The sequence below is a fragment of the Cavia porcellus genome, unplaced genomic scaffold (genome assembly GCF_034190915.1).
Source record: "Cavia porcellus strain 051 isolate PalLab524CR breed Dunkin Hartley unplaced genomic scaffold, mCavPor4.1 scaffold_10, whole genome shotgun sequence".
Classification (NCBI taxonomy): Eukaryota; Metazoa; Chordata; class Mammalia; order Rodentia; family Caviidae; genus Cavia; species Cavia porcellus.
In genome coordinates this window covers 49269797-49278411 of record NW_026947493.1, presented here as the reverse complement: position 1 = coordinate 49278411, position 8615 = coordinate 49269797, and the positions used below count along the sequence as shown (strand labels likewise).

At 44.3% G+C, this 8615-nt stretch overlaps 1 long non-coding RNA gene across 1 annotated transcript; it reads left to right on the top strand.

Annotated features, from left to right (window-relative positions):
- The first annotated feature begins 820 nt into the window (after positions 1-820).
- On the top strand, positions 821-7234 carry LOC134477900 (uncharacterized). Its single transcript, XR_010050182.1, has 2 exons — positions 821-1409; positions 3794-7234. It is a non-coding gene; the product is annotated as an uncharacterized LOC134477900 (long non-coding RNA).
- Positions 7235-8615: the final 1381 nt, after the last annotated feature.

Here is an 8615-nt window from a genome sequence, read left to right as displayed (position 1 = left end):
TGTTGACAGAATGGATGGATTTGTTCCTGGTAAATTTCCCCCAGAAAATCCCACTGAAAATGCAAATGCGTTGCCTGACAGAGAGGCCTGGAATTTGTTTAAGGGCTCTCTCCCAGAGAACAAGGTTTGGAGGGATAAGAAAGGATATGTGGAAGGGCGGCCTGGGAGAACAGTGGGTCCTGGGGAATTCAAGTATAGGACAGGACCCCAAAGTAGAACTGGGGAGGAGGAGGTAGCCCTGGTCCTAAATAGGGGTAGGGAGGGGGTAAGCCCCACACTTTGCCTGGCCTTTGGGGCAAAGAGAGCTTGCCCCACCTCAGTCCCTGGTGACACCCATTGGATTCTCCCCAGTCCTGAGAAAAAACAACAAACACAGGTTTGCCCATGAGAGTCCTGGATGCCTGCCCCATTGCCCACTCAGCCTCTTGTACCAAGCAGATGTCTGTCTTCCTCTTCAGAATAGTAACTGGAGGAAGGAAAAGAAAACCAATCTCTCAGCCCACCCTACCCCAAGGTCATCGCGCAGTCACATTCCCTTCCTGTGGTCTAGCGCTCTCGGAGACCTTTTGCTGGACCTCGAGGCACACATGGATGTGACATACACAGGAACAGGGGATCGCACTCTGGCAATGTTTTGTGGCTCATCTTTTCCATTGAAATATGTTGGGCATCTCAACATCACCTCACAAGATGAGCTGCAGTCTTTTGAAAATATCAGCACTGCATTTCATCATACCACATACCGGGCGTATCACCAGCCCAAGAGCCAACCTTCCTCCTGAGCAAGGTAGCCGTTTCCAGTTTTTTTGCTGTTGTGAATATTGCCATCACTTGGATTTGTGTGCAGTTTATGACCATGGAGCCACTTTGTTTCTTAGAGATTCCACGGGTCGCTGAGCCTTTTTATCACAGTTTTATTTTAGGAAGGGAGAGAACAGAGGCGAATGTCTCCTGGGCTCAACTTTAGACAGCCAGCACCACACTGAACCTCAGCCTGTGCCCGGGAATTCAATGAATCAGCGGCCCAGCCCCCTGCCAGGTTCCCAGAGAACATCTCCGACAGGGACCACAGTGAGAATCCTGACCCCACAGTCACCACCCAGGTGGCCTCTGGCCTCCCATTCCGGGGAACAGAGGCTTCTCGCATCATTTTCTGTAACGCCCCAGGAAATCCCCGGAGGAGGCGGGCTCCCCGCCGCCTCGCAGAGCCACTCCCACGGAGATAACCGATGAGCGCGCTCTTCATCATCACAGTTCCCAGCGCCCAGTGGCCGCCCTGGCTGCCAAAAATCCTCTCTGAGCTCACTGCTGCCGAAGCCAGGCACAGCACTTCCTAGAAAATCATCATTCCTTTTACTGTTTACTCTCGGGGCGGATCACTGCTTCCCATAAGCTCTTGCAGCCAGAAGGTAGGTTTTTGGTAAACCATGTCAGGTATCCACAAGAAGGGGAAAGGATGTTCATGTGTTACATTCCTGATGTTTAACGTGCCAGAGAAAAGGAAACCGTGGCTCTATTTTTAGTTCATGATGAATAAAAAAGAACAATTGTAGTTAGGGAGCTCCAGTCATTCTCCTTCTCTCTTTAGAATGTCAGCACATTGACTGGAGCATGAAGATTATTCATCACACATTGGAATATACACATTTTTCTTGTTTGTCACTGACAGCCCTGATTTTTGCCAAATGATTTGTTAACCAGTTGTACAAATAGTTCCTTAACATTTTAGTGACTTTTTATTGGTATCGCTTCATGCGAATTAATATCTTCTACCACAGGTTTGGCATGCTAGTTGTAATTTTAAGACATGTTAAAATTTAAAATTTTGTCTGTTACCTAAAATTCTCCAGAGTCCCTAACAGTGACTTACTTTGATAAATTCTGAACCATAGGGGGTCTTGGGCTTATCAAGCCTTCTCTGGGAGAATTAACTGAGGCTAACAACATAGATTGCTTACTATTCAGATAATGAGATACCGCCATTTACCTTGCATGTAATATATCACAGATCCAGAAATCCAGGGTGAGAGGAATAGAAAACTTTTACCTATTTTATGAAAGACAGAGCAGCTTAATGCAAAATGCATGAGCTTTGGAATCAGGTCTACATCAGATACACATGTTAGCGACATTTACAAGATTTCTCATTTGTAAAAGGGGCATATTAATAACCACTTTATAAAATGGAGCAAAGATTAAATGAGGTAATAGATATACAGTACCTGCATGGCAGCCATCAAGACCTTTACTGCTTGTGGTGATGATCACCCATATGCAGAGGGACTCTGACTGGTGACAGGCTTGCCCGCCTGTTCCTGCAGGGTCATCTACAGATTAAGGATTCCAAGTAAAGGAAGGGTCAAGCTCCTTAAAGCTTATGACAAGGAAATGGAGTACAACTATGAACGCCCTGGGAGCTGCCTTGGGAGCTTCCTTTGGTTGCTGGAGGCTCCGTGGAGGAGCTCCCCCTGGTATGTGTGGTCTTCTGTACCTCATTCAGCAAATAACTTAGGGGTTAAAAAAATGAGGTGAATTACCAGGTATCTCCTGAAAAAAGGAAAAGATGACGCTCAGAGCAAAACCTCTTTAGAACAGGAAAGGCTAGCATAGTATCATTGTGAAGATATACACATTGTAAAGAGTGTGGCCCCTAGACCTGGTTCTTGACCTCAAATCCCGCTGCCACCGTACACTAGCACTAAAACTCAAAGGCCCTCTGGAAGTGGGACTGAGGAGTCAAAGAACAGTCAAGAGGCCAGCATGGCAGGTGGACTCAGAGGGGAGAGGGAGATGTTGCCCCTGTGCGCTCTCTGCACACCAGAAGATGGCACTCATGAAGTCTATCATAGGAAAGGGGTTCCCCAGACCCGGTGGGCGCTGGGTTAAGCAGATGAACCTGGGAAGGGACAGTTCAGGGCTGTGAACACATCCTAAGAACTTCACCTGGTACCTTGAGGCGAGGAGACACTTGAGGTCTCCAAGCAGAGGTGGGATGTCTTCTGACGGTCTCCATTTTTCCTGGTTTTTATTAGCCATAGCACAGAGCTAATGTCAACTTCTCTAGGTGTGAAATAGAAGCTGTGTTATGCAGTTTTAATGCTGCAGCCACAATGATAATCATCCAATTTCTTGTTCCCGAAAGGAAAAGGAAATTTTGTACTACAGACATGTTAGTTCCAAGTAAGAGAGTCACTGGATCAGGGAAGTCTGCCAGGACAGTCTCAGGGGGTGGGAGGTGAAGCATGGCCTTAGAGACATTTATTTATACCTGACCTAAACTTTCGTCTTAGCTTTGGTCCTTACCAACCGTGACATTGGGCCAGTGACTTAACCTTGGGATTCTCAGTATCTACAACTGTACAATGCCCAGCCACAGAACTGTTGAAAATATCAAACAAGATATATCAGTGAGTACCCCAGGCATCACCCACACTGATGTGACTGTACTTTGAGCTGCATGGCACGGGTTAGCAGCCATCTCATTTCTAGTAGGCTTGGTTTATTCTTTCCTCCTTTACTGGGAATAGGGGGAAAAAAAGAGAATTGTGAAAATAAACAGCATTTTGGATTGTCAGAACCAGAGGCCCGTAGCAATGTATAAAATGACTATTCTAGACTTAGGTACATCTGGTGGGTTCTGGCAGGTAGTTAGGGTTCTCTTAGGATGATCTAAGTTTAAGTGCAGTGAGATTTATTGTCCTTGGGAGCAGGGGCTATGGGAACAAAGAACACACAGGAAAGCTCATGGGGCACACCCCTCACCTGCCTCTGTGCTGGCTTTTGTTTCCCTCAGCCTCTGCGCGGTGTGGGGTCGTCCCTCCCCAGCCCGTGGATCCGGAGTGGTGGTGAGGCATAGTGTGAGGGAAAAGAGAAGACTCACACCAGCGGAGTCCCTGCAGCTTGTGAGAAGTCGGCCCCCCTCAGAAGATGCGCTCAGATGTGGTGCTGAGAAAACAACTCGCTTCCTGCAGAGACTTCTGAAGTCCACACCCAGTCTACTGCTGCACATTTTTGCAGCTGAAGGAGAAACTGCTGGAAACAAGAGTTTCCCTGATGTCATTGGGATCATAGGACTGTGTTCTCCCGGAGACATCAGGGAGTTGGCTCAGGAAGGGCTGGGTGGGAAGTGATGCAGCTCTGAACAAAGGCTCTGGGCTCTTCTTAAAGGGAGGTAAGGTGGGGCTTGGAACTGGCTGAACTTCCACCTGCCCTCAGTGGCAACGGAAGGTCTAGTCCTAAGACCGAGGGCAAACAGAGCAGAGAGTTCGAGAAAGGGTCATGAGCAGGGCAGGTAGGGCCCTGTGAGAACTTCTGCATTCTTCTTTTCTCCTCTCGCCCTACCCTTCTCGGAAAGAAGAAATCTTTGTCCTCGTGGACTCAGGTTGGTGACTCTAATTCCTGTTATGATGTCATTTTGAGACATCTAGAACACTAAAAGGAACTCTTATTCCTTGCTCCCCTGGAGAAATAGCTGGTTCCTCACCAGGACAGAAAATGTCCAAGACAAGCCCGAGATTTACCATTATATCACAGAGTGGGAAATTGTCTGAAACCAGCCTAGGAGCCAGCAAAGATCCTGCTGGCCAAAGATGGAGAGCTTTCCTCCTTTTGAGACACTGCCTCATCTCATAGCCCAGGTTGGACACCCAGATGCTCAAAGATGGGGAATTTTTAACATCAAAAAAAGAATACTAACTTCAATGTATGGAGAGGTGGTGATTCAGAAACTAGTGAGTTCACATTGATAAGAAGAGACCCCCTAATTGGTCACAACTAGAGATTGCTTGGGTACTGATTTCTCTGAAAACTAACAGAAATAAGAATATGCAGACATCCCACCATTACTATGTGAACTTTATTGCAGAGTAACCTAGAGTGCTAAGACTGAGTTCCTCTTTATGTAAGAATTCCCCCTAATAAAGAGGATAATTTGAGACCAGCCTGGGCTGCAAACTGAGCTCAAAATTTGAGGCGAGCCTGAACTGCATAATAAGAACTTGTCTCAAAAAAAACCACAATAAATAAATAAAGAGGAAAAGTAGAAACTTAAGATTTTGCAACCCGCAATAAAATAATGGATTTGGACATGATCATCAATATATGCTAAAACTGGTGAGATGTTGACAGAGACCTTTGTACTGAGAATTGAACCAAAGGCCTTTGCTCTGGGCTGTTCCTATTTTATTATGAGGCAGATTCTTACTAAGTTACCCAGATTGGGCTTAAATTTATGATCTTTCTACCTCAGCTATCCAGAGTGCTGGTGTGCGCCACCATAACAGGATTAAGAACATTAAAACAGGAAATATACAGCAATCTTAACCAGATACACTGACACATGCCTGTACTTCCAGCCACTCAAGAGGCTGAGGCAGGAGGATGCTTTGAACCAGGAGTTCAGGATCAGTTTGGGCAATATTGAGATTGCCATTTTTTTCTCCTGTCTTTTACAGACGGGGTTTCATTACATAGCCCAGACTGGCCTCAAACTCATGGTGATTCTCTTGCCTCAGCCTCCCAAGTGCTGGGATAACAGGCTTGCCCCACCATGCCCAGCCTGACCCTTATCTTTTAAAAAGTAAAAACAAAAAACCCTCCACAACAGCAAACTCTATGCAATATTCTTTATATATAAAAAAATTTAGAACAGGACTGTGAGTATAGCTTGGTTAGAATATTTGTCTGTCATCCATGAGGACCATGTTTGTTCAGTCCCCAGAACTACCAAAAATCAGACCAGACAGACTCTAATTAAGCTCTAGATTTGCACTGTCCAATGTGGTTGCCACATGTGGGCCCTGGACACTGGAAATGTGAATATTCTGAATGTGCTGTAAGCATAAAACACATTTGATTTTGAAGAATAAAAAAAGAATGTAAAATACCTCATAATTTTTATGTTAATCACATTTTGAAACAACATATAGCATTTTGACTATTTTACACTGAATAAAATACAGTATTAAAAATAATTTCATCGATGGGCATGTCGGTGCACACCTATAATCCCAGCGCTTGGGAGGCTGGGGCTGGAGGATCACTAAAAGTTCAAGGCTAGCCTGGGCTACGTAGGTAAGTTCAAGGTCAGCCCAAACTATATAGTGAGACTCTGTCTCAAAGAATAATAGTAATAATAATAACTTCACCTACTTATTTTGACTTTTTAAATGTGGCTACTAGAGGGTTTAAAACTAAATATGTGGCTAAAATTCTCTTTCCACTGGGTAGCACTGCCCTAGATCAAACTTCAGGTCTGCAGGGAATTGTCTGTAGTGGAACACATTAAAAAACACCAAAAGGAGACATGTCCAGAACAAGGGGAATTCTACCCCACCAATGGCTTCCTTTCCACAACAAATTAATCATTTTAGAACAAATAGGGAAGAGGAGTAGCTTTAGATTAAAATTGATATAACAACCAGGTGCACTATATAAACCTTATTTGTTTACTAAACAAAAGGAGAGTTGGAAATGATCTGGGAAGTTTGAACACTGGGACAGGGTATTAGATCATATTAAGAGTTTATTGTGTATTTTGTTAGAGAATGATTGCGTTGTTGCTAAGGTGCTTTTTTATAAAGTGATTATCCATCAGGAGCATGTAACTGAGTATTTGTGGGTGAAATTCTATGGCCACTGGCATTTGCTTTAAAATGCTTGGAGTAAACATATGTAGTAGATGAATGACTGGGGATTTAGCTCAGTGGCATAGGTGCTGGCCTAGCAAGTGTGAGGTTGTGAGTTTGATCCCCCGTACCAAAAAAAAAAAAAAAAAAAAAAGTGGTAGATAAATTAAACCAGACTGATAAAATATTGATTGTTGGTAAAATTAGGTGATGGGGCTGTGGGAGTTCATTATATATTTTTCTATTTTTCACTTGTTGAAAAGTTGTAGAATTTTGGCCAGGCATGGTGGGGCATACCTGTAATCCCAGCACTCGGGGCTGAAGCAGGAAGTTCACTGGGAGTTTGAGATCAACGTGAGCTACAAAGTGAGTTCTAGGGCAGCTTGACCTGCGTAGTAAAACCCTGTCTCCAAAAGACAGAAAAAAAAAAAGACCCAAAAAGTTATAGAATTTAATTAATATAAATATTTTGTATGATATTTAATTAATAAAATATATATTAAGTTTAACAAATATAAGTGTATTAAATTTAACTAATATAAATATGACATTTGTTTACATATATTTCACATAATAATAAACTACAGTGAATTTTGATGCCTCTAGAACTATTTTATTGATTTTTTTTTGGGGGGGGGGGTTGGTGCTGGAATGGAACCCAGGGCCTCACACTTGCTAAAACCAGGTTCTACTGCTGAGCTACACACCCCACTCTGCTACTAGTTTTGTTTTTAGTTCCTGGGAAATGTAACAGGCAATTGGTTGGTCCTGTCAAGGCTTGTGAAATTTGAGAAGTCAGAATCCAAAGAAAATGGAGATGAGGCTGGAAAGGACCGTGCTGGCCCCAACCATGTGGCCGTAGGTGGCACGCATGTTTCCTTGAGGAATGTGGGCTGACAGGGTGGGCTCAGGCCCTGGATTCCTGAGGAGGGAGCCTGTTGGGGGGCCTTTGGTCTGTTGAAGAAGCCTGAGAGGAGCATTAGGGGAGTCTGGACACGTCAGCTCAGTGCTGCGCAGGTGGGCACTGTGGCCCAACATCTGGACTGGAGGTGACATACTTGGAAGGAGGCCCCAGGTTTCTAAGAGAGGTGAATACTAACAATTCCAGCTTGTTTGTTAACAATGGATCAGATACCGTGGCCATTGAGCACTGTGTTATGGAGAGTGGACACCTGGAAAGAAGAGAAGAAGCCAGAACCTGCTGGTGGCCAAGATCATCAGGCTATGAAAATTGCCAATGCATTTGTTGCTGGCAGTGGCCAAACTGCCCCATGGACTACGTATGGCTTTTTTTTTTGGTGCTAAGCGGACAGGGCCTATGACAAGGATAAGTATGTCTCTGATTTCATCTCTTGTATGAATCCTAACTGATCACCAACCTTTCTTCTCTCTCTTACTTATAGTCAGGTCACTGTTGAGCCATCCTGTCTCTGTAGAGTAACTCTTCTTTCTATTCTGTTTTAGAAATCAACCCTCAGAGTATAAACCTATTCTCTCATTTGCCAAGTTCTGATATTTTCTTACCTTATTTGTGCTACTGAAAACAGCACAGAATGGGAAATTTATAAACAATAAAAATTTATTCTTGCAGTTGTAGAGGCTAGTAAGCCCCAGAGCAAGGTGCTGCGTGGTCCGGTGTCTGGTGAGGGCTGTTATCTGCTTCCAAAATGGTACCTTGTTCTGTCTGCTCCCATAACAGAAAGAGGAGGAGCCCAAAGGGACAGATGCTGCTGATGCTTCTCTTACAAGGCATTAACCCCATCTGTCTGGAAGGCCCCACCCTCTAATCCTGTGTCATTGGGGATTAAATTTCAGCATGGAGTTTGGAAGGGACCCATATATTCAAACCATAGCAGATGGGAACCTTTGTGTGATCCTTTGAATAGACAAGTGATGGTACTAAAAATGAAGTTTTAGGACTGGGGCTTTAGCTCTGTAGTACAGCACCTGCCTGGCAAGCATGAGGTCCTGAATTTGATTCCTGGTATC